This window comes from Prionailurus bengalensis, chromosome B4, assembly GCF_016509475.1.
Source record: "Prionailurus bengalensis isolate Pbe53 chromosome B4, Fcat_Pben_1.1_paternal_pri, whole genome shotgun sequence".
Lineage (NCBI taxonomy): Eukaryota > Metazoa > Chordata > Mammalia > Carnivora > Felidae > Prionailurus > Prionailurus bengalensis.
Genome location: NC_057358.1, coordinates 133,670,072 through 133,695,325, shown reverse-complemented (window position 1 = coordinate 133,695,325; position 25,254 = coordinate 133,670,072). Strand labels below are relative to the sequence as shown.

Below are 25,254 nucleotides of genomic sequence, written 5' to 3'. Positions count from 1 at the left end.
ACATATTTAATATACTATCTGTAACATATCAATCTATAACATTTATCTTCGTAATAGCTACCACTCACTGAAGGCTTTCTAAGTGCCAGGAACTCTAATAAGCAGAACTGGATTAAAATCTTTGGAGACTTTTGGTCAAGCGACTCCCACTTCTGGAAATTTATCCCACACCTCAGGAAAATGACTCCTACAGAAGCACACTCCCTACAGCATTGTTTGCGATGGAAAAATATTAGAAAACCTCAATATCCATTAGTAGGGGAATGGTTAAGTAAGTTACACTGCAACTATATAACGGAACAGTGTGCAGCTGTCAAAAAAGAGAATGGATCCGCTATTTATGTACTGACAGGGAATGAGCTCCAAGATACGTTGCTAAGTGAAAAAAGCAAGGAGCAAAACCGTGACAAGAATGGTAAACATCTATACAAAAACGAGGAAATTTTCACATAAGACTTAGAAGGCTGCCTGTGAGAGAAACTGGGTGGCAGAGAGACTTTTTACTTAAATACCCCTTTGTACCTTTTGAATTTTGAACTATTTGAATGTGTTACCTATTCAAACAAGCATGAAAAAAAATTAAAGACCTTTAGAAAGCCATAGAATAGAAAGGTTAAGGTGCTCCCCTATTTAATCAATATAAAAATAAAATGAGTATGAGGAAGTCTAACAACATTTAGCTTTTTTCCAAGATGACTTTTGCTATTTCTATGAAATGTCTCATGCCAAGCTATTTCCATTTCCTCTTTGCATTTTGTGTCTCTGCTTTATTAGCACCCTCAGTATGTGTCTGATCTATTAAAGGTCAATCCATAGCAGATGTTCATTAGATCTGGTGACAACACTCTAGTTCTTACAGTACAGGGTGTGCAAGGGTTGTGACCCTTCGGTTTTCCCCCCGCCTTGCTGGCTGCTCCTCTTGAGTCCTTTCCTGGTTCCTCCCCTGCCAGTTCTTAAACTGCCGTCATGTTCTGTCCTAGATCCTCCTCCAGTTTCCTGCACACTCACGGGCTCTCATGGCTTCGGTTCACACCTACAAGCAGATGATCCAGTTTCCATCCCACAACATATTTCTCCCCCAAATTTCAGCCTGGCACATCCAGCTGCCCACTGGACCACTCTGCCACAGTCCTCAAAATACCATGCTCTCAAATGAAGTCCTCATGAACTCTGCCCCCCTCCGGTGGTCCCTATCTGAGGAGACTGGCATGACAACCTATCCACCACTTTCTCCAGCCAGAACTGGACCCCATGATTAATGAATTCTCCTTCATCTTCCCACCTCCACCCTTCAAATCTTAGGTCTTTCCTAATGTTTTCTGAAATTTCCTGTTTCTCTCCAAACTTTGTCACTTCTCAGTTGGGGCTGTCATCATTTTTCACTATCATGGTTTTTGGTTTTTACAAGTCTCTCAACTGGGGATCTCTACCTCCAGTCTTGGCCCCGTGCCCCACACCCCATCTGTACTCTGCAGCCAGAGAGGTCCTTTTAAGATGCAACTGATCATTTCCTTCTCTTTCAAACCTTTTTGCTTCCTTCTGACTTTAGGAAAAAGTCCGACCCTGCATGACCTAGCAGTCCCACTCACCATTCCAGCCTCATTTCTCAACATGCACCTCTCACTCGCCCTCAGCACATGCACCATGCTCCAGCCAGAACATCTTTTCTCAGACCTCAGAACCCCCAGATTTCTCTCACAGCATGCTGCTAAATCAATTACTCTTCAGTATGTAAAAAAAAAGTCTTGAAATGTGGGCCCCACCAAACACCACGATAAGGCACCTGGCGGTGCTAATCTTCTAACTTGGCCCCGTACTTCAATCATCCTTGTTGAAAACATGTTTATTACTCACCTCACCCTTTATCTCCCTTAGAGCTGAAGACATGTGAGGTGAAGACCCACTATCTCATCTGCATTTGTCAACTGCCTTCCCCCAAACTGGCATCAGGAGCAGAGTGGTGACTTCGGTAATCAGTTCTATCTTGAGCTGCACTCCTGCGCCCACAGGCTTACAGCTGGACTGCTGTAATATTTTCTTTGTGACCAGAGAGAGAGGGTGCTCTTTTAGGCAACAGTTAGGTGCGACTGTGCAAGGCAGAGCACAGACTGTGGAAACACAGAGCAGGGAAACAGGAACCTCACCCCAGCATCCGCACAGCAATTCCAGTTAAATGCAGCTCTCCTATGCAGACTTCTGACCCATGCTAGGCTACTCTAGGTCTTTCCATAAAACAATTAATCATCTGAGGCAGTCTGGTCACTTCCCTGAGTCCCTTCCAGGAACATTCTCCTAGGATTTACAGCCTGGCAGTACCCAGGATGGTGATAAGGAAAGCAAAAGCAAAGTACTACTCGAACCTTCTCTCAGTCCCACTATGAAGGGCAGGGGGCGGGGGTAACAAACACTCACCAGTAAAAGTCAGACAAATAATGGTTAGCTACCTGCAACTCAGGCAGCTCTGAAATACAGCAGACACAAGTTTCTGAGGAAATAAAGCCCCTTGAGGGCTGTCAAAAAAGGCCCCTGAAAAATTTATATTTAAATTGTTAACATAGGAGCATATGGCACATAAAAGGAACAAGACAGATGGTTAGCAAAGTTCCTATTTCTCACATAGTTAAACCATAGAGGTCAACAAACTGCTTTATCTGTTTTTGTTGTTGTTGTTTTAGAGCGAGAGAGAGAGTATAAGCACCAGTGGAGAGGGGCCCAGGGAGGGAGAGAGAGAATTCCAAGCAGACTCCATGCTTGGCGAGGGGCCCAATGTAGGGCTCGATCTCACAACTGTGAGATCATGACCTGAGCTGAAATCAAGAGTCGGACACTTAACCAAATGAGCCACCCAGGCTCCCCAGCAAACTGCTTTAAGTCACTTATTTGGCCAGACTATAAAATTATAGTGGGAATTTCTCATTTGCAGATATGGAAATACCTACATAATAACTCTAAAGTATGGTAATCCACTCCTATTTACTTTGTGGCAGTGAGCGGATGGAGGTATTAGAAAGAAGGTACCAATGAAAGAAGGAATGATGTATTTATTGAGCATTTAACATACTGCTAAGAAACCAGAGAAAACCAGGGCTCAGGAAGGTTAAACATCTTGCCCATGTCACACACTGAGCCAGGACTGTGTACTAAGCTGTCCCTCTATTCCACACTGACCAGCACAGCTGTCATTGGCAACTATGCAGCACAATCTCCAGGGAAAACCGTGAAGCTACTTGTGGGTGTGTGAGAACAAAACACCTTGGCTTGGGGTATGGAGCCCAGTGGAGTCCAGGTTAAAACGTAACATAAGCAGCTGGATTAAGAAACACCAATTTTGGGGCACCAGGGTGGCTCTGTCAGTTGAGCGTCTGACTTCAGCTCAGGTCATGATCTCACAGTTCATGAGTTTGAGCCCCGCATCGGGCTCGCTGCTGTCAGCGCAGAGTCCACTTTGGATCCTCTGTCTTCCTCTCTCTCTGCCCCTCCCCAGCTCATGCTGTCTCTCTCTCTCTCTCAAAAATAAACATTAGGGGCGCCTGGGTGGCTCAGTCGGTTAAGCAGCCGACTTCAGCTCAGGTCACGATCTTGCGGTCCGTGAGGGCTGTGAGTTCGAGCCCTGCGTCGGGCTCTGTGCTGACAGCTCGGAGCCTGGAGCCTGTTTCAGATTCTGTGTCTCCCTCTCTCTGACCCTCCCCCGTTCATGCTCTATCTCTCTCTGTCTCAAAAATAAATAAATGTTAAAAAAATAAAATTAAATAAATAAATAAATAAACATTAAAAAAAGGAACATCAATCTTTGTGAAAATTCCAAATTAAGCAGATAAATCAGGAGTGAATTCCCATATTATAAGAGAAATTAATTTCTCCAACAGATCTGCACCAATATTTAGAGATCATTAGCTTCTTCAGTACCGGGTACAGGACAAAGGCACTTAGCACAGCCATGAACGACAGAGTCATGCATGACACAACTAGAAGGATCTTTTGAGTTCGTGTCCCGCTTGTTGTTGTTGTTGTTGTTTTTCCCAAAAAAAGAAACTGAAGCCAAACAGGTCCAAAGACTGATTTAAAGCCATACAGTGAACAGGTGACACAGCCAGACCAGAAGCTAAGTCTCTAATTTCCACTATTCAAACCTAAAATTGAATCAAAAACTTGGGGAAAACATGGGAACCAGCAGACTGGATCACACTTAGACCAGCATCATTTACCAAAAGAAATCCCAGGAGAGATGTTATGAGAGGCTGTCCTGCTGTTGTAAAAGTTCGCATTAAGTAGACCACAGCTTTTTTTTTTCTTTTTGTGGACCTACCTTCCATTAGATAATCTACTTTTTGTTATCTGTTTGTATTTCCTACTTAATACTGCTGATTTAAACAATCAGGTCCACACACTTAACTTCTACATTGTAGGGACTACAGTACCATTTTGAACTAATCACTGAAATTCTTGTCTCATCCAGTCCCAGGTAAGTTCGCACTGCTCTTTGCTCATGTTACTCCAGGAAATTTACCCTCACTATTGCTCAGCGACTTTCATTCATCTCTAAATGGCTTTCTATCATGTTCCCTTCAGTGCTACATTCAAGCCTTCTCCCCATTTCTTCAGACCCCCAACTGTTCTCTGCTGCCACTCACTCCCTCCCAGCTGATGACCTGGTTTCCACTCTAATGACGCTGAGGTCATTCAGCTAAGGCTTCCTCAACTTCCTCCTCCTCCTGTCAAAACTGCTCCATCTTTGGGTGCCTCGGTGGCTCAGTCAGTTGAGCATATGACTTTGGCTCAGGTCATGATCTCACGGTCCAATAATTCAGGCTCCGCATCGGTCTCTGTGCTGACAGCTCAGAGCCTGGAGCCTGCTTCAGATTCTGTGTCTCCCTCTGTCTCTGTCCCTCACCCATTCATAATGTCTCTGTCTCTCTCTCAAAAATAAATATTTTGAAAAATTTTTTTAAAAACCTGCCCCATCTTGTCACTATTTTCTCTTTCCACCTTCCTCCCAGAGGAAGATGCAGCTTGCTTCCTTCACAGGCTAAGTCCTCCAGCCATAATAACCTTCCACCCACTTCCACAACTGCATCTCCAGTCTTCCTCTCTGCTGGCTTTGTGTGCAGTGCATACTCTCGGTTCACCCTCATCCTTAATTACAACAAACCCAAACAAGGCAACTTGGACCTACTCAAACCTCCTACCTTTCCAGCTCTCCTTCCTCTGCCTCCCTGCTGCATTTTCAAAGGCAGAGTCGAATCATCAACTTGCTCCTCCGTCAACTTGCTCCTTAAGCTTTTGCCACTTAGCTTCCTCTCAGCACCCAGACTTTCAGAGGTCTCCAGTGGTTTCCTTGTCACATATGGAGTCCTCATTTCTTTAAACTCCCTGCAGCATTTGACTCTGCTGACTTACCTGGGTTTCTTGAAACTGTTCTAGGACTCTCAGGGCACTGACCACACTGGTTTTCCTTCCCTACTTAACTGCTTCTTTGCTGACTCCTCTTCTTCCCCAGACCCCCCAAAAAAGACATTCTCCAAATCACGCTTCTCTTTTTTAATCCACTCCTAATGGATTCCTACTGGGGAATCCGTTCCTGTTGCTAAGGGGGCCTTAGCTGTCACTACTGTACAGATATGCCACAAGTCTCTACCTCTAGCCCTAGCAACGCTCCTGATATTTCCAACTTCCTGCTGGATGGTTTCAGCTGACTTAATCATTACACATCAAAATCTGGGGTTCTCAAATGAATCTATTTTTATTCCATCTCAGATGATTCTTTTCGATTTTCCTATTTCTTCTTCTAAGACACTCAAACTCTTAAGCTTTTAGGGTAATTTCTGGCTCTTATATTTGTCTTATTCTCAAAGTGAATCAGTTCTAAAGTCTATTGATTTTATATTTAAAAGTATGTCTAATCATGTCTATCTCCACGGCCTTAACCCAGACCCTCACCCCCACTTTTCTGGGCCACTGTAACAGGTTTCTGTGCCTCCAGACTCTCTTTCCATTCAAGTTAAATAAACACTAAATCTTTGCTGAAGCACAGCACTAATTACAGAGTTCTCTCATCTTCTTCAGTGGTCCTCAATCTACCTTCTGAGTCAGCTCTTACTTTCCCTGCACGTACCCTACGCCTCAGCCATCTAGACCACTCACTGCTATCTCATCTTGTTTCTTTTTTCATATTGTTTCCTGCTTTGAAGGCCACCTCCCATTTCCGAATGTTCAGATCCTATCCAACTTTCGGTGCGCAACTCAAAGGCACTTTTGTGAGGCTTTCCCCAGTCCTTTCTCTCAACATTTACTTGTACCTATCAAATGCCACTTACGTACTTACATTTCTCTCATTTTTAACTAGTGTGTCTACCTTATCTCTAATAAACTGGAAGCTCCTTAAAGCGTGAATTCTTGTCAGCATTTAGTACTTAATAGGGATTTAATAAATGTTTGCCGAGTGACTCATCTAATTACCTGTTTTATGAGGTACCTACCTGAACACACCTTCCTTAGTAGTTTCAGATTTGGTGAAGAAACCTATATTCACTTTATATATACATGGTACAGTAAAAGCAGGAAGTCCTGGGTTTGACAACTTGTTCTGCCACTTAGCTATGTGGACTTTGAGTAAAATATTTAATCTCTCATAGCCTCAGTTACCCTATCAGTAAATTATGGTGTAGTGCCTGCAGATTAAAGTGCTGAAAAAGTATTTAGAACCCCTAGCACAGTTTCATATACTTAGCATAGGGACAATATTTTCCAAAGCTGGGCCACAATATAACCTATCCCACATGCTCTTCTTAAAATGTGACACTGACACTCTTTCCACTGAATAGTGGGGTCTGTGTACCCTCCCTTTGAACCCAGGCAAAGCTCAGTGACTGCCTCAACCAAGAGAATATGGTGAAAGTAACACTGTGGCCTCTGGGGATATGTCATAAAAATGCCATGCACTTTTACCTTATTTCCTTGAAATAGGAGCTCTTGGAACACAGTTGCCACGCTGTGAGGTAGGTAAGGTCAAATGGAGAGGCCACGTGTGGGTGTTTCGGCCAACAGCCTCAACTGAGATCCAGCTGATGGCCACCATCGACCCCAAGACATGTGAGTGAGGAAACTTCCCAGATGACTCCAGCCCCAACTCCAGCTAACTGCAATAGCTTGAGATACCCGTGCAAAAACTGCCTGGTGGTGGGGCACCTGGCTGGCTCAGTCGGTAGAGCATACAACTCTTGATCTCAGGGTCGTGAGTTTGAGCCCCACCTTGTGCATAGTTTACTTTTTTTGAGGGAGAGAGAAAGAGAGGGATGGGGGGAAGGAAGAGTGGGGAGAGAGAGGGAGGGAGAGGGAGGGAGAGGGAGGGAGAGGGAGGGAGAGGGAGGGAGGGAAGGAGGGAGGAGGAGGGAGGGGGAAGGGGGGAGAGGGGGAGAGAGAGAGAGAGAGAGAGAGAGAGAGGGAGAGAGAGAGGGAGGGAGGGAAAGAGACAGAGAGAGAGAGAGAGAGACAGAGAGACAGAGAGACAGAGAGAGAGAGGATCTTCAGCAGGCTCCACGCCCAGCTTGGAGCCCAGCATGGGGCTTGATCGCACAACCATGAGGTCATGACCTAAGCTGAAATCAAGAGTCACGCACTTAACCACTGAGCCACCCAGGTGCCCCAGAGTTTACTTAAAAACAACAACAACAACAAAATTGCCTAGTGGAGCCCAGTCAACTCCTGAGCAAGAGATAATAAAAATAATTGTTTTTTTGAGCCACTAAATTCTGGAGTGACTATTACACAGCAATAGAGAAACTAAAAATCTGGTGCCCAACACATCCAGCTATGATTGACACAATGCCACTGTAAATCTCAGTCTCCTCCCACCCCTTTTTCAAACTGACAGACCTCATCTTTCTACTTTAACCTCACATGGCAGGCATCATCCTTTCATTTAATATAATGAGTGCTTACTATGGGTCAGACCCCATTTTAGACTCTAGGAGATAACAGTGAACAAAACAGAATCCCTGCCTTATGAAGCTTTCAGTCTAGTCAGATAGAGAGAGGGCCAAATGAATCTATAATGTCAAATAACAATTGTTAATGTAATTTAATAAATTACATAGTAATTTATATACAATATTAGGTAGCAATAAGGGTGATCTTTCATGCTTATTATTTGTCCTTTTCTAGAAATTAAAGGAATCTATTATTCTACCACAAAAACACAAAGTATTCAGAACCATCTCAGTTTAAAATAAAATAAAGGATGTAATATTATTTTGTTTTGTTTCCAAAACATTTCCGAACAATGCCTCACACATTTGTTGGTCTTTCTGGCCATAGTGGCCAAGTGGAAAATCTATAAATTCTAGGTCCCTTCATTAGGTCATAACCATTCATTTTATCAAAGTAATTTGGAATTTTTTATTGTGTCAGTGAGCTTCCAGATTTACCTTTTAAATTTTGTATAATAAATTAATATAATATTTTAGTTTGTGCTTTCTAGTTCTTAAATGCAATATCTTGTGTTGTTAAAATACTTGTGCTTTTCCTGGGGCGCCTGGGTGGCGCAGTCGGTTAAGCGTCCGACTTCAGCCAGGTCACGATCTCGCGGTCTGTGAGTTCGAGCCCCGCGTCGGGCTCTGGGCTGATGGCTCAGAGCCTGGAGCCTGTTTCGGATTCTGTGTCTCCCTCTGTCTCTGCCCCTCCCCCGTTCATGCTCTGTCTCTCTCTGTCCCAAAAGTAAATAAAAACGTTGAAAAAAAAAAAAAAAATACTTGTGCTTTTCCTAATGGCTTACATCGATTAGTAAAATTTTCCTGTAACTTTTTCCTAAGCACTTGGTTCTTCTTAATATGGATGAATATAATGTGCTTATATTATGTGAATTAATGTGAAAAGAAAATATAACTTACAAAAATAAAAGCTGCAGCAACTTTTAAAGAATATACATATTTATAAAATACACATGCATTCTGCAACATACATCTATTTTAAAAAATGAACTTTAATTCACTTCCAAAGTTTACTATCCTGTTTATTTGCCTATAGCATTTTCTAAAATTTTTTTAGTGTTTATTTATTTTTTTATTTTATTTTATTTTTTTTATTAAAAAAAATTTTTTTTAACGTTTTATTTATTTTTGAGACAGGGAGAGACAGAGCATGAACGGGGGAGGGTCAGAGAGAGAGGGAGACACAGAATCTGAAACAGGCCCCAGGTTCTGAGCAGTCAGCACAGAGCCCGACGTGGGGCTTGAACTCACGGACCGCGAGATCATGACCTGAGCTGAAGTCGGACGCTTAACCGACTGAGCCACCCAGGCGCCCCAGTGTTTATTTATTTTTGAGAGAGAGAGAGAGAGAGACAGAACATGAGCAGGGAAGGGGCAGAGAGAGAGGGAGACACAGAATCTGAAGCAGGCTTCAGACTCCGAACTGTCAGCACAGAGCCTGATGTGGGACTCAAACTTACGAGCCACAAGATCATGACCTGAGCCGAAGTCAGACGCTTAACTGACTGAGCCACCCAGGCTCCCTTATAGCATTTTCTACCTATTCTTGAATCACAAAACAAAAATAAATCACACACACCAAAAAAACCCCACTCACACAAATCCACTAATATTTTTTTTTTGTTATAAAAGTCATAGATACTCACCGTGGAAAAACTGGAAAATTTACAATTAATGAATGAATAATGAAATGAATGCCCAGGAGTGCCTGGCTGGCTTAGTTGGAAGAGCATGTGACTCCTGATCTTGGGGTTGTGAGTTCAAGCCCCAAGTTGGGTGTAGAAATTACTAAAAAATAAATATATAAACTTAAGAAAAAAAAGAAATGAATGCCCAAATGTTTACTGATTACTTTTGAGTAATGAGGATAAATGTAATTATTTAATCTCTCTCTCTGAGTCTCTCTCTCACACACACACACACACTCTCTCTCTCTCTCTCTCTCTCTCTCTCTCTCTCTCTTACACACACACACACACACACACACACACACACACACTGCATAAAGAAAAATGTTAACGGGGCGCCTGGGTGGCTCTGTCGGTTGGGCGTCCGACTTCGGCTCAGGTCATGATCTCGCGGTCCGTGAGTTCGAGCCCCGCGTCGGTCTCTGTGCTGACAGCTCAGAACCTGGAGCCTGTTTCAGATTCTGTGTCTCCCTCTCTCTCTGACCTTCCCCCATTCATGCTCTGTCTCCTTCTGTCTCAAAAATGAATAAATGTTAAAAAAAAAAAAAAGATTTAAAAAAAATGTTAACAATCACACAAAAACATTTCCATCATTACAGAAAATTCTACTGTGTAGTATTTCACTATTATACTGCCTCCCAGGACTGGGTATTTTTTTCTTTCTTTCTTTCTTTCTTTTTTTTTTTCCTGCAGAGGGAGAGAGAGTGAGAGCACATGAAGAGAGAAGCACAGAGCCAGAGGGGCAGAGTGAGAGAGAGAATCCCAAGCAGGCTCCACACTGAGCATGGAGCCTGACATGGAGCTCGATCCCAAGACCCAAGCTGAAACCAAGAATCAGATGCTCAACCAACTGAGCCACCCAGGTGTCCCACAGCACTGGGATTTGTAGTTAGGCCTCTTGTTTATGGGATCACAATTTCATTGACCAGGCAAATATACACACATGAAATGGTAAACAAGACAAGGCCAGTTAAAAATAAGAGAACAAACTACAAATATTATCGAAGTTCAAAGAAATAAAGAGATAAATACAGGTAGATATGGAACAGCCTTCATAAAGGAGACACATATTTATTTATTGACTTAATAATTCATTGAGGGACATGAATACATTGTGCTAGGCTCTATAAGGGCCTGACCTAAGCAAGATTTAGGGGCACTACAGTTTAATAAGAAGATTAACTGTCAACCACCACCTTCACCCTATTTCTGTCATTAATGAGCTGTATGATATTGGGATCTCTAGTCCTTGTGAAGGGGATGATCTCAGACTTCTAGTCTTAAAGTGCTATGATACAAAGAAAAGAGGAAACGAAAAAGGCACCAGAGAATAAGGAAAGCAACTAACTGAAAAGATCCAAAGTTGACAGAATGAGCTATGTTCCTAGAATACAAAGCTGAATGAATGGTGATTTTGCATGGAGGAAACATTCATACATTCAATATATATTTATTGAGTGCCTATTATGTGCCAGGCACCATGCTACAATGGATAAGGATACTATAGTGCTCAAAACAGATAAAAATCCTTTGTTTCTAGAATCTGGCATTCTAGAGGGGAAACAAGTAATTAAAAAAAATAAATAAGAAACTATATTGTGGGGCACCTGGATGGCTCAACTGGTTGAGCGTCCGACTTTGGCTCAAGTTCTGATTTAACAGTTTGTGAGTTCAAGCCCCACACTGGGCTCTGTGCTAACAGCTCTGAGCCTGGAGCCTGCTTCAGATTCTGTTTCCCTCTCTCTCTGCCCCTCCCCTGCTCATGCTCTCTCTCAAAAATAAATAAACATGAAACAAATTAGAAAATAATTTCCTTAGGGGCACCTAGGTGGCTCAGTTGGTTAAATATCTGACTCTTGATTTCGGCTCAGGTCATGATCTCATGATTGGTGATTTCAAGCCCCATGTTGGGCTCTGTGCTGACAGCATGGAGCCTGATTGAGATTCCCTCTTTCTCTCTCTCTCTGTCCCTCCCCCGCTCATGCTCTCTCGCTCTCTCAAAATAAAAAACTTAAAAACTTAAAAAAAAAAAAAGAATTTTCTCATAATTGCAGAGAACTTTATAGGTCATTTAGTACAACCCATTAGATTATTATACCCCTATTACTCCTCCCAAGTGAGCAACTTGTCTTGGCTTGAACTATTTTAATTTTTTTTCATTTACTTACTTATTTATTTAAAGTAAGCTCTAAGTCCAATGTGTGGCTTGAACTCATGACCCTGGGATCAAGAGTTGCATGGTGTACCAACTGAGCCAGTCAGGTGCCCCGGCTTGAACAATGTTAGTGCCTTGATCTACCTCCATAGACCAGACAGCCCATCCATCCTCAAATAGCTCTTTTAGACTCTAATAGCACAGAAATCTGTTTCCTAGTAATGTCTAGTCTTTATTCCTTTTTAGGGACACTTTGTACACTACATGCTTCAAATATTTGAAGACAGTCTTCAAGTCTTCTCGCAGATTTCTCTTCTCTTCAGGTTAAAGTTAACCAGTTGTCTTAACTCTTTTCTAAGTGACATGGCCTTATGCTTTGTAACGGTAAGTTAAGGGAGTCTCAACTGCAAGCCAGAAAAACTGACTTTGGGTAACTTACATTATGTAACATAAGATTTATTGGAAGGATAGGAGGTAGAGCACAGAACTGAGGAAAAGCTAAAGAATCAGGTCTTTGGGAACAAATACAGAGCAGTTCCAGTATCCACATATTAGGAATTAATCCATGGTTGTGACGAAGGAAGCTTGTCACTGTGTCACTCAACCTAACATTCAAATGAAAAGAGGAATACATCTATTTTCCTAACGTCTATTGGCCTAACCTGGGTCACGTACCCACCTACTAGATCAGGGATGGACTGTTTCCTCAAAGCAAAACTGAGCTGCTATTCCCTGAAAAACCTACACTGGATGCTGGGCAGGCTGAAACAACTTATGTTCACTAAATTCTCTCAAAATGTGACATCTCAAATCCAACGTAAGAATCCAGGTGTAGAGGAGGAGGAAAGCCAAGGTATAGCCCCCCACACTTGCTATATGACCTTGCGCAAGTGACCGAACTCTGCCTCAGTTCCTATCTGTAAGAAGGTGGTGGTCACAACAACACTTTGTTGTACCTGCAGCAACCAAATAAGAAAATGTATGTGAAACACTTTATAAACTCAAAGCTAACTATAGTAGCCAACACTTGCTGACTGCCTATGAGAGTCACATTTCACAGATTATTTTATTACATAGATTATTATTTTTATTTATTTACATAGATTATTTCAAAACAACCCTATGAAGTAGAAGATTATGAGCACGAACTCTGGAGTCTGACTACCCAGGTTCAAATCCTGACTCCATCACTTATTTCTGAGACCTTGAACAAGTTACTTAGCTTGTGACCGTTTCCTCACCTTAAGTGGGCATAATTCTAACAATTGTGATTATGAAGACCGAGGTAATACAAGTAAAACTCTTAGAACTGTGCTGAGTATATAATAAACACCCAACAAATATTAGCTGTTACTATGATGGTAGCAGTAGTAGGTATCCCAATTTTACAAATGAGCAAAATGAGGCATTGGGAAGTTACATCACTTGTGTTAAGTTTTCAAAGTTTAACATGGAAGAGCAGAATTTGAACTTCATTGTAAGTGTTCCTAATTACTGTACTCCATACACTTTGAAAGTGGAGGGGGAAAAAAAAGTGGTATTTGGACTTTAACCCTAACTTCAAGTCACACAAATTAAGGATATTTACAAACGAAACTCAAACACAAGAAGAAGGAAATGAACTGTTGATACACGTCTTTAGAATGTTAGCTAGAAGGCTAATCAGATCTCTAGAGAAGACCAGGAATATTCATATTATTTTGTTAAGGAAGAAAAGTCTCTTACCTCTATTGGAAATCAGCCCCTTACCAAGGGTAAGCCTTCTGATTAGTGCTTTCAATATAATTTTTTTTTTTGCTTTTTTAAAGATTTTATTCTTAAGTAACCTCTATATCTAACATGGGGCTCGAACTTACAACCCCGAGATAAAGAGTCACATGTCCCACTGACTGAGCCAGCCAGGCGCCCCTCAATCTCACTTCTAATGTTTATTTATTTATTTATTTATTGAGAGAGAGAGAGAGAGAGAGAGAGAGCGAGCGCACGCGCGCGCAAGGGAGCACATGAGCAGGGGAGGGGCAGAGTGGGGGTCGGGGACAGAGGATCAGAAGCAGCCTCTGTGCTGACAGCAGAGAGCCCGATGCGGGGCTTGAACTCACAAATCATGCGATCATGACCTGAGCCGAAGTCAGATGCTTAACTGAGTCACCCAGGTGTCCCCTGAATCTCATTTCTAATGTTACTCTTATTGACAAAGTTACTTAATAATGCCAAAGAAGTTAACTTCTCCAAAACAATTCACATTAGCAGAGAAAAAAACTATACATACCAAACCTGCATCACACTTAGAAAATGTAGGAATGTGTTTATAACAGAGAGAGAGGCATAATGTTAGAAGATGCAGTTAACTGTGTCCACCAAAAAAATAAATAAATAAACATTTCTCATTTATGAATTAAGACCATCAATGAGGCTAAATGTTTGAAAAGGAGAGATAATTATATGGATACTATCCAAATAATGGTGTCTTCAAAATCAGTTCCTAAGCCACACTAAAAGTAAGCTTTGTTATTTGTCATACAGTACTACTCAGAGTACTACCGTGTTCTGAATACCACATCCGATGAAGTATTCATTCAACAGATACTTAGTGATTACCTAGGGGGAAGTGGTGAAAAAGACAGAGGCCCTACTCTCATGGAGCTTACACTGTAGGCAGGTATTACAAAAAAGAAATTGAGGCTCAGTTCCCAGGACTGTCAGACTCTATTTCGACTGTATCATCTCTCACTGGCAAGATACAGCTTCTCCTAAAAGTCTACACCTAATCATGCAGTCCTGACAGCATGGAACAATTTAGAGTTTCTCTCTGGTGGCAGTCCAGAGTCACTTTCTCAGTGAAGTATTCTTCCCCCAACTCCCAAGAGCAAAGATTGCTTGGTCAGTAGTTTAACACATCATGTTGACATGTATACAATTCTTTTTCTTCCCTCATTAGTCCCTAACTCCCTCAGGGCAAGAACCATGTCTTAATCTCTTTATATGTCTAGAAGATAGTGGAGCAGATACTCAATAAATAGCTGAGTGGAGCTCACGAAAACATTTCAACAGAGTAGACAGTGGGAGCCAGACTGCAATGAACCAAGGAGTCCAAGGAAAAAACGGGCATAGTGTTTGCCCTTCAAGAACAAGCCCAGAAAGGAAAAGAAGAGAAATGGAAGTAGTTCAAAGAAGAAATGTGATCACAGGAAGGTTTTATATTTTTTTAAGAATAAGCAAGATTTGAACTTATTATTTTTGTAAGGTAGTAGAGCACAATTAGAAAGAGCAGATGGGGCACCCGGGTGGCTCAGTGGGTTGGGTTTCTGACTTTGGCTCAGGTAATGATCTCACGGTTCGTGGGTTCAAGCCCCACGTCAGACTCTGTGCTGACAGCGCAGAGCCTGGAGCCCACTTCAAGTTCTGTGTCTCCCTCTCTCTGCCCCTCCCCCACTCGTGCTCTCTCAAAAATGAATAAACATTAAAAAAAATAAAAAATAAAATAAAAAGAGCAGAGATGGCAGAGTCAGATAGGCTTGAATGTGAATCTGTTACTTACAATGTCTATAGGCAAATCACTTAACCTCTGTATTTCAACTTGACACACATAAAAAGAGAATGGGGGCACCCGGGTGTCTCAGTTGGTTAAGCAACCAACTTCAGCTCAGGTCATGATCTCATAGTTCATGAGTTGGAGCCTTGCATCAGGCTCTGTACTGAACACAGAATTTCTCTCACCTCTCTCTCTGCCTCTCCACAGCTTGCGCTCTCTCTGTCTCTCTCAAAAAATAAATAAACGTTTACAAGAAACAAAATTTAAAAAAAAGAGAGATTGGTAATACCTACACCTCACTGTGACAATTACAGCACTTGGCAAACAGAAGAAATCCAATAAATGGTATTGATGATTATTATTGTATGCAGAAAGAAGCCTGGTCTCTGATGTTCTAAACCCTCTTGCATAGCTTGTGCTTCAGTCCGGATTTCCTATCTCAGTCTATGTGTTACTATGTGATGGCTCAGCCAGTTGAGCGTCCGACACTTGATTTCGGCTCAGGTCATGATCACGGTTCATGGGTTGGAGCCCTGGGTCAAGCTCTGCGCTGGTGGCATGGAACCTGCTTGGGATTCTCTCTCTCAATCTCTCTCTCTCTCCCCCCCCCCCCCCCCCCCCCAACTCACATGCAAGCATGCACACACACTCTCTCTCAAAATAAATAAATAAGTAAACATTTTTAAAAATATGTATGATGGCAAGGAAACAAGATCCTGACTTCTTTGTGTACCACCCTCTGTGCTATTCCACTTCCTTGTGACAGTCTGCATGCGCTCGTGAATGGCTGCTGTGGAAAATTACTGATGTCACCAGCTGAGGAAATAGACACAATCTGGAGAACAAGCCAATGAAACTGATGTTAAATCATCAAATGCACAAGATTCTGGGCTCCTGCCAAAACTCACTGAGCACTAAGAAGAGAGAAACTGAAAACACAAACACACAGGACATTGTTTAACTTCCTAAGCCAACAAGGTGTTCCCGGCATCCACCCCAGGCACAGATAGATGGCTGTATGATAAAAGGGATGGTTTCTCCAGAGTTCCTGTCTCAATATTTCACCCTAATGTCAGACTCCTTTCTGTCAGGTGCTATTGCAGTTCACCAACTTTTCCGTCAACCTGACAAGTTTCCAAATTCACAAGATTAGTATGCTTTTTGAAAATCTTTAAGCAAGTATTGTTCACAGCCTTTTAAAGTTGATGCTCTGGTGCTTGCCGCGGCAGCGCACATACTAACTGAAGTTAATGCTCCGCTCACGTTCACCTGTTAACTCGTTACCGGATCAACAGAAACACCTCACCCCCCTCCCCTCTCAACCAGATCACACATCTCCATGCTTAAAAAGGGACACAGGGAAGAAGACTCAAGTGCAGGCTACTGTGACAATTTTAGTGATGTTGAGGCTACATCTACCCGGGATTACTGGAAGACAAGAAAGATACTGACCTCCATTCAAAATCAATTACAAATTAATCATGGAGAACAGAAATAAATCTAGAAAACAAAGACGATATAACTACCGATTGGAGTTCGGAGAAAACTGGAAGATAGGGAAAAGAAGATGAGGAAGAAGAGAAGTAGGAAATACATGTGTATCAACAAACTTAATCACAAACATAACCACAAAAGCTACAAGTAATCAAGTCAAGGTTGAAAACTCAGTTTTTGTGAATCTGGGTCTCATTAGGAACTTGAATTTACCAAGAAAGAATAAGAAAGAAGGGTAAAGAATATTCCAGGGCACCTCCAATAACCCACCAAAAAGCCAGTAACCCACCACAGATTTCACTTGCAGCAGAAGATACTGGAAAATAAGGCAGTCACCTGTCACAGAAAAAAAAACTTTAGAACACCTTTTTTTCCCCTCCATATAAATAGCATCCTGGTTCATTAAACTAAGTATAATTCTCGGAATTCCGATCCTAACCACGCTGGGTGATCCTGGCTAATACATGCCTCAGTTTCCCCAATGTTAAAATACAAACACATGACGGTGTGTAACGAGTCTCAGCCTCGATCTGAGCCTGTGTCCTGACCCCGGACCTGAATCTTGGACGGAAAGTCACAAGTTCAAGCCAAGGAAGAGCTGGCAGTTTAAATGTGCCCAAGGCAGCTTTAAAAAAAAAAAAAAAAAAAAAAAAAAAGGGTTCCGGGGCTGAGTTGCGGTTTCTGCTGAGGGGGATGTATACGGGCTCGAGCCTCCACGGCACCGAGGCTCTGGCGCCGGCGGCCCTGTTCCCGCTGGCGGGGCTCGGAGGCCGCCCCCGCCCAGAGGAGGGACGCGGGGGCGCAGCTGCTCCGGGTCCGAGCCCAGCCGCCGCCCCGCAGGCCCGGCACCCGCACCGCGAGAGCCCGCGCCCAGAGCCCCCATCCAACGCGGGCACCTGCGAGGTCCGGCCCCGCCGCTCTCCCCGGCCTCGGCCAGTCCTTCTCCCCTCGTCGGCCCCGTCTGCCTGTCACTCGGTCCGTCAGTCGGTCTGTCCACAGTCGCCCCCGCACCCTCACCGTTGGGGGGGGGGGGGCAGGTGTGGGCGCCGGGCCCCGCAGACACAGCGAGTCTCCGCCGACCTCTCCCTCCGCACTCACCTGCGCGGCGCGGGATGTCCAGCTGTCCAGCCGCCGCCAGTCCCCGCCACCTCAGTGCCAACGCGGGTCAGGCTCGCGTCTCCGCGGCTCTGCAGCTGGGACCCAGTCAGCGCTCGGCGGCGCCACCGCGCACGCGCACTGGGCCGAGGCGAAGGGGTTGGTGAGGGGTGCGGGGGCCGCGGGGCATGGTGGGGGCTGTAGTCGTCTGGGTCGGCTGGGCTGTGGCGGAGCTGGGGTCCGCGCGCTCACTGACCCAGCACGCGAGCCTCCTTTCCGAGCCGAGCTCTGGTTCCCCGGCGGGCTGGGGCACAGACGACCTTAGAAGCCCACTTTTAGCTCAGCGATACCCACTGGCCTTCCGTCCGCACTGCAGTCCGAGGCGCTCAGGGCAACATGAAGTGGACCAGCAGTCGGGATGCGGGATAGGGACGGCTGGACGTTGGAGAGGAGCGGCCTTTACTTGATGTCCGTTTTCTAAATATTTAAGTGCCTTCTTCACAAGTGTACAGAACCAGCCCTAGACCAGCCTGATCCACTCTTACACAATTCACAAGCCCTGGAAAGAGCCACAAATTGGAAGAAATTTGGTTGAGGGCATGCCAGAGAAATTCACTCTCCGGGGATATGTAATGCAGCGGGTGTAGTCAGAAGCCTGCGTTTGAGTCACTCAACAACGCTAACACTTAGCTCATCCATAAGATGAGAATGTGAATTTATGGTTATGAGAACTAGATGCTGTTGGAGGAAATGTTAAAGCACAGTACAAATGAACAGTCCAGGAGGGTAGCAGGCCCACCTCCATTTGATACCCAGGTCCTAGCAGACATCAGATTCTATCCTGAAACAAACAATAGTATTTCAGAAATAGTATTCCTAGAAATTTCACCCTAATTTCGTTTTAGAGATAAATTTCGTTTTAGAGCTGCTTATTAACCTACGCATGGGTGACTAATGGTGTTCCAAGGGGGTGATGCTTGGGTCGATGGATGGAACCATAGGTGAAATCTACACGCACTACAAGCCTGTCTCAGTCCTGACCTCACTGTATTATGCTCACTTTGCAAAGCAATTTCATGTTACTTACAACATCCCTGTGAAAGCTGGATGAATTTCACCATTTGAATTTTACATAGTACCTGGTCAAACTAATAAGTTGCAGAGCTCTGAACCCAGTTTCTGGGGCCAAATTCACTATCCTTCCCAACCACACCACTCTTTCAAATTCTGCTTTCTTAAACCAACTAAACTAAACCCTCTGAAACCCATTGCCTTAGAGCAATGGATTCCAGACTTTTTGGTTGTGGTAACATACCATGTCACAACTCGCAAGGGTTATATTTCGTAAGTGCTGACAGCGCAGGGCCTGACTCGGGGCTCGATCTCATGAAACACAAGATCCTGACCTGAACCAAAATTAAGAGTTCGATGCTTAACCAACTGAGCCACCCAGGTGCCCTGAAAAAATGCCACTTTATTAAAAGCTTCCTAGAATGCCACTCAAGGCAAAGCCCTTCTCAATTTGTGCCACAGGAAGGGTGGATGGAGCCAGGTGTATTGAAGAAATTCGGCCAAGCACCGAGCCGGTGAGAAAAACAGCCTCTGCGTCATGCTGAAGGGTAGATTACAAGATGATAAAAACAAAGGAAGTAGTGTGGATTTGTTGAAGTTACATCCCAAGAGCACCTTTTCTCAGTGGTGCTTGATGAACTTTAGGTGTGTTCAAATGTTAAACTGTATATGTCCCATTATTGAGGAGCCATTCAGCACTTTGTGTAGTTCTGCTTCTTATACTGGAACCAAAGCTCCAGAAGGGCAGACTGGCTTGTCCACTACTGTATTCCCAGGACACAGCAGGGCACTGAAAAAAATGTGTTAAATTATGAAATCTGGATCAGAAACAAAATATTGTTTAAATACTTATTTCCTCCAAGTTATTACCAAAGAAATGCTTTCTAAATGTGAAGTATGATTTGACTCTTTTCTTTCTTGGAAGAAATGAGGGGTACCTGAGAGGCTCAGTTGATTAAGTGACTGACTCTTGATCTTGGCTCAGGTCTTGATCTCAGGGTCCCAAGTTCAAAGCCCTGTGCTGGACTCCCTGCTGAGCATGGAAACCACTTAAAAAATAAAATGAGCAACTTAGCTGTTTAAGGAACTATGGAATGAATCCCTTTGAGATCTGTTCATTATGTTTGCATTTCTGCTTTATGTATATTTTATTTTTTTAAAGATTTTACTTTTAACTAATCTCTCCCTCCAACGTGGGGCTCAAACTCACAACCCTGAAATCAAGAGTCACATGCTCCACCGACTGAGCCAGCCAGGTGCTCCTACTTTATGTATTTTAAATACATTTGGCGTGTGCTCTCACAACCAGCACTATCCTAATTATAACTTTTTAAAGTTTGAAGCTAAATTACTAGTTAACAATTAGCATTTAAAGCCATGGTTTTAGGGGCGCCTGGGTGGCGCAGTCGGTTAAGCGTCCGATTTCAGCCATGTCATGATCTCGCGGTCCGTGAGTTCGAGCCCCGCGTCGAGCTCTGGGCTGATGGCTCAGAGCCTGGAGCCTGTTTCCGATTCTGTGTCTCCCTCTCTCTCTGCCCCTCCCCCGTTCATGCTCTGTCTCTCTCTGTCCCAAAAATAAATAAACGTTGAAAAAAAAAAGTTTTTTTAAAGCCATGGTTTTAGACTTCTCAGGAAGTTAGAGCCACCCAGTGAAAGGCTGCATCATTCGTGGATGGAAACGAACTCGAGGCATTCCTGGTCTCTGTTTCCCTCCTGATCTCACATGTGGCCTCTTGAAACCACTATTCTGCTGGACCTTATTTCTTAGCAACCCCCTGTGGGGATTAGGGACAAGGGGGTCTGCAGTAGTTTGCAAGGATCTCTTCAAACTCTTTCCACTCCAGCTTGGCCTGGGATGTTACCTAATCACAGTTTCTGGACCACTATACAGGAGGAGGGCCCAGTAAAAGTAACTGAATATGCAATACCAAGTAAGGCATTGGAATCCGAACGGGCAGGTCATATATGGTTTTGTAAGGCCAAAGGGCATTGTTTATGAGCAGAGAGAGAGGGCCTCTTGTTTTCATCCACCCAAAACCCCTCATTTCATTTGACCTTTTGTCCCAAGTATTTTCCTATAGATCATCATGTCCTCTGAAGTGCTCATCTTGAAATCTGGGCCAGAAACGCAGATCAGTTTCTTCCTGAGTTTGGACTTTTCATGAAGGTAAAAATTACCACCCATACTCACCACTTACTCCATTTTCCCCAGAAATTTGGCCTCTAAGAATTTCTCTGTACACAGAGAATTTTCTCTGCACTTAATGAAGAATAAAGTCACACCAGATCCAGAATGGAAAACCAAATTCTGCCTTGACTCCTAGTTTTGTTCCAGATCAGCTAAATTAGAGCTAAATTTTGTGTCAGTTAGACCACATCTCTGATAAAGAACATACGTTATAAGTAACGTATATGAATTCCAGTACTTAAAAAGTGTTATAATGACTTAATGTAATTTGTCCTAGATGGAATCCTGGGACAAAAAAAGGAATTAGCTAAAAACTAAGGACTTTATTTGATGGAGGGCCTGGGTGGCTCAGTTGGTTGAGCGTCCAACTCTTGATTTCGGTTCAGGTCATGATTTCATGGTTTATGGCTTAAAGCCCTGTGTTGAGCTCAGTACTGACAGCGCAGAGCCTGCTTGGGATTCTCTCTCTCCCTCTCTCTCTCTCTCAAAATAAATAAAAATTAAAAACAAAAACAAGTGAAAAAACTAAGGACTTTATTTGATAATGTATCGATATTGGTTAATTGTGCCATACTAATGTAAGATGTGAATAAGGGACATCAAGTATGGGGTATATGGGAATTCTGTACCATCTTTGCAATCTAAAACTATTCTAAAATTTAGCTTAAATAAAAATTGCATTAAAAACTTGAAAAAATACACAAGAGCTGAAAGAAAATAAAAACTACCTTAAATTCATTACCCAAGAAACCACACATTATTTCATTATATAGCTTTCCAGGCTTTTTTTTTTTTTTCTCCAACTTTTTTTTTTTTGTTTCAACGTTTATTTATTTTTGGGACAGAGACAGAGCATGAACGGGGGAGGGGCAGAGAGAGAGGGAGACACAGAATCAGAAACAGGCTCCAGGCTCTGAGCCATCAGCCCAGAACCCGACGCGGGGCTCGAACTCACGGACCACGAGATCGTGACCTGGCTGAAGTCGGACGCTCAACCGACTGCGCCACCCAGGCGCCCCATTTTTTTTCCAACTTTTTACTTTCTTTCAAGTAAGCTGTATGCTCAATGTGGGGCTTGAACTTGTGGTCCTGGAATCAAGAGTCATATGCTTCATCAACTGAGTCAGCCAGGTGTCCCAACTTCATTTATTTATATGCTTATTTATTTTGAGAGAGAGAGGATGTGCGAGCAAGTAGGGGAAAGATGGGGGGGGGGGGGAGTAGGAGAGAATCCCAAGCAGGCTCCATGTTTAGCATGGAGCCTGACTCGGAGCTCAATCTTACGACTGTGAGATCACAGCCTGAGCTGAAGTAATGAGTTTGACACCCAACCAACCCAGCCACCCAGGCGCTCCCTTATTTTTTATGCTGGCTCATTCCTCATTCTTTGGTTGGTTCAAGTTCAGGATGTACTCTCTTCCATGGCAGGCACACCAAACCAACAGCATCCTCCTTAAAATTTAGCCTGCTCCCTGACTGGTTGGCAAACTCTCTCCCAGGCTCAAAAAATGAAAATGGTGCTTCCTGAGTACCTTAGGTCAGATCCTATGCTATGCAATTTCAGTCAGCTAGTCCTCACATCTATCCGGGATTTACATCACCATTCTGGAGGCACCTAACCTTTGTGCTTTTACTTAAGGACAGGAAGCTCTCCTGGTTATCAAATGAAATCTACCATCAGCCAGGGGAAGAGAGCAGTACCTAGGTGTCTGACTGCAGCTGAACAGAAGCTGGTTATCCCACAGTCTGCCCAGATCCTGATTTTTGGATAGTTCAGACCCTGGAGTTTAGATCACTGGTTAACTGAATTCAATATAATCTTCAAGAAGGCACGAGTGTTCTCTTCTTAGCCAACCTGCAGCCCACCCAAATGCCCTTAATTAAAATGTTAAACGGGGAAGCCTGGCTGGCTCAGTCGGTGGAGCATATGACGCTTGATCTTGGGAGTGGTAAGTTCAAGCCCTATGTTGGGTGTAAAGATTACTTTTAAAAAAATAATTAAAAAATAAAGTCTTTAAAAAATGTCAAATGGGCAGGACACCTGGCTGGCTCAGTACGTTGAGCTTCCGACTCTTCATTTTGGTTCAGGTCACAATCTCAGGGTCATGGGATCAAGCTCCGTGTCCAGCTGTGCTGAGCGTGGAGCCTTAAGATTCTCTCTCTCCTTCTGCCCCTCTCCCCCGTTTGCACACTCTCTGAAAGAAAAAAAAACAAACAAAACCCACCCAAATAACCCAGTAAGAAAAACCAGACAAACCACCAATTATTAGAGATCAGAAGTCTGTCATCACAAGACCGCCATTTATTTTTCAGGAGGAAATGTATTTATTTTTAAATGTTTATTTTTGAGGTGGAGGGGAGGGGCAGAGGGTAGGAGCGAATCTCACGCAGGCTCCATGCTGTCAGCTCAGAGCCTGGAACCTGCTTCAGATTCTGTGCCTCCCTCTCTCCCTGCCCCTTCCCTGCTCACACAGTCTCTCTCTCCCTCAAAATAAACATTAAAAAATTTTTAATAAAAAAAAAAAATTCACGGTACCCAGTATCCCCAGTATGTCTGGTGTATAACATAAATAAGTTCTCAAGACTACAGATACATTGATAGGAGCTGCTTTCTCTTTGGTGGTCCATACTAGAGAAGGAAGTAGATAGAATGCCTGATCAGAGCCCAATGAGTTAACTCCTTTTACCAGACCTAGCAGTTTCAAACATCCCAAGATTCACACAGGAGGAATAATAAACTTTCTACAAGAATTGAGATGTCCTATGGTTCCACGCTTTCCAAGACTGCTTGCTACATTGAACTGTATTTAGAATTTGGTTTCAAGGATTGTCTCCTATTCTCCAACAGGTTGGGCTCTTTACTCCCGACTACCTTTGATTGTACATGGTCAGAGCCGACTCAGCCTCTTTTCTCTTGCAACATTCCGGTTCCTGACAACTAGGTAGTCTGGCTTCTGATTGAGCTGAAGGGGCGGGGTGAGAATCACTCACTCATAGTCGCTTCAATCCTGGGCCCAAACTGGCCTCAAACTCTCAACAATGCCTATGTGTTTCAATGGTGTCTCTTGGGGCAACAAATACCTAAGTCACTCTTCCTCCTCAAAGGGGTATTTGAAGCACTGACAAACTTTCTCCCACAGGATTGAGTGCTCAGACATTCCTTCACCCTCAAAGTCTTCTTTGGAGGTTGGCTCAAGTTTCTCTGTTCCTCAGACTGGGTTTCCACAATTGAACATAATGCCACGTGGTGGCACCGTAAGACTACAAGTGGCTTTTCTGGACACTATACTACTACTAACACATCCTAAATGATCTCACTGGCAACCACTTCTGGTTCATACTGAGTTTAAGCTTAACTTACATGTATCTTAGTTTTTTCTTCTTAGTTTTCACCATATCATTTCAGTCTATTCAGGTTGGATAAAATCTTAGTTATCTTACCAAATGCATGTATTGATTAATTGTCCTAGTTTTGTGTTGTTTGAAAATCTGATAAATACACTTTCTTCATTTTCATCTACGCTCAATGTATAGAATGAGACAGGGCTAAAGATAGAGGCCTGTGGACTAATACCAGTGCTCTCCTTCCAGGTGGGGGGACAGTCCTAACGCTCCTTTTTTGGCTAAGGCTGGTTCAATCACCTATCAAACTGTGTAACCAGGATTAAAGATTGTCAAATGTCCTGATGAAATCAATAGACCCAATTAGCATTTCCCTGATATACAAACCTTATCATGAGCTCAAATACAACTTGAGCAGAGTAAGCTTGAGAATGTCCTAGAACTCCAGATTTCATTACTTATTCTGGCCAAACCAAGCTGGATGCCAAAGCTATCTAACCATACTGAATCAGAGTCCATGGTGAATCACAGTCCAGGTTATTCTGCTAGACACAGATGAAATTTACCTTCAGAAGAGTGGAACAGGAATTTGCTGACTCCCTCACAATCACGTGAGCATGTAAAACAACTTCGACTAGTTAGATGATGTGCCTGAAAGAACAAACTATGAACAACTACAGGTTGTGTTGCTGTAGAAAACAGAG

At 43.3% G+C, this 25,254-nt stretch overlaps 1 protein-coding gene across 7 annotated transcripts in view; it reads right to left on the bottom strand.

The window, feature by feature from the left end:
- Positions 1-18,089, bottom strand: part of SGSM3 (small G protein signaling modulator 3) — a 52,088-nt gene extending 33,999 nt beyond the window's left edge. For 5 of the 7 annotated variants that reach the window (XM_043562688.1, XM_043562689.1, XM_043562687.1 and 2 more), the window contains exon 1: positions 17,953-18,089. The gene's annotated coding sequence lies outside the window, so the exon portion shown is untranslated. The remainder of the gene's footprint in view (positions 1-17,952) is intronic. The other 2 variants (XM_043562690.1, XM_043562693.1) reach the window with 1 other exon arrangement.
- Positions 18,090-25,254: the final 7,165 nt, after the last annotated feature.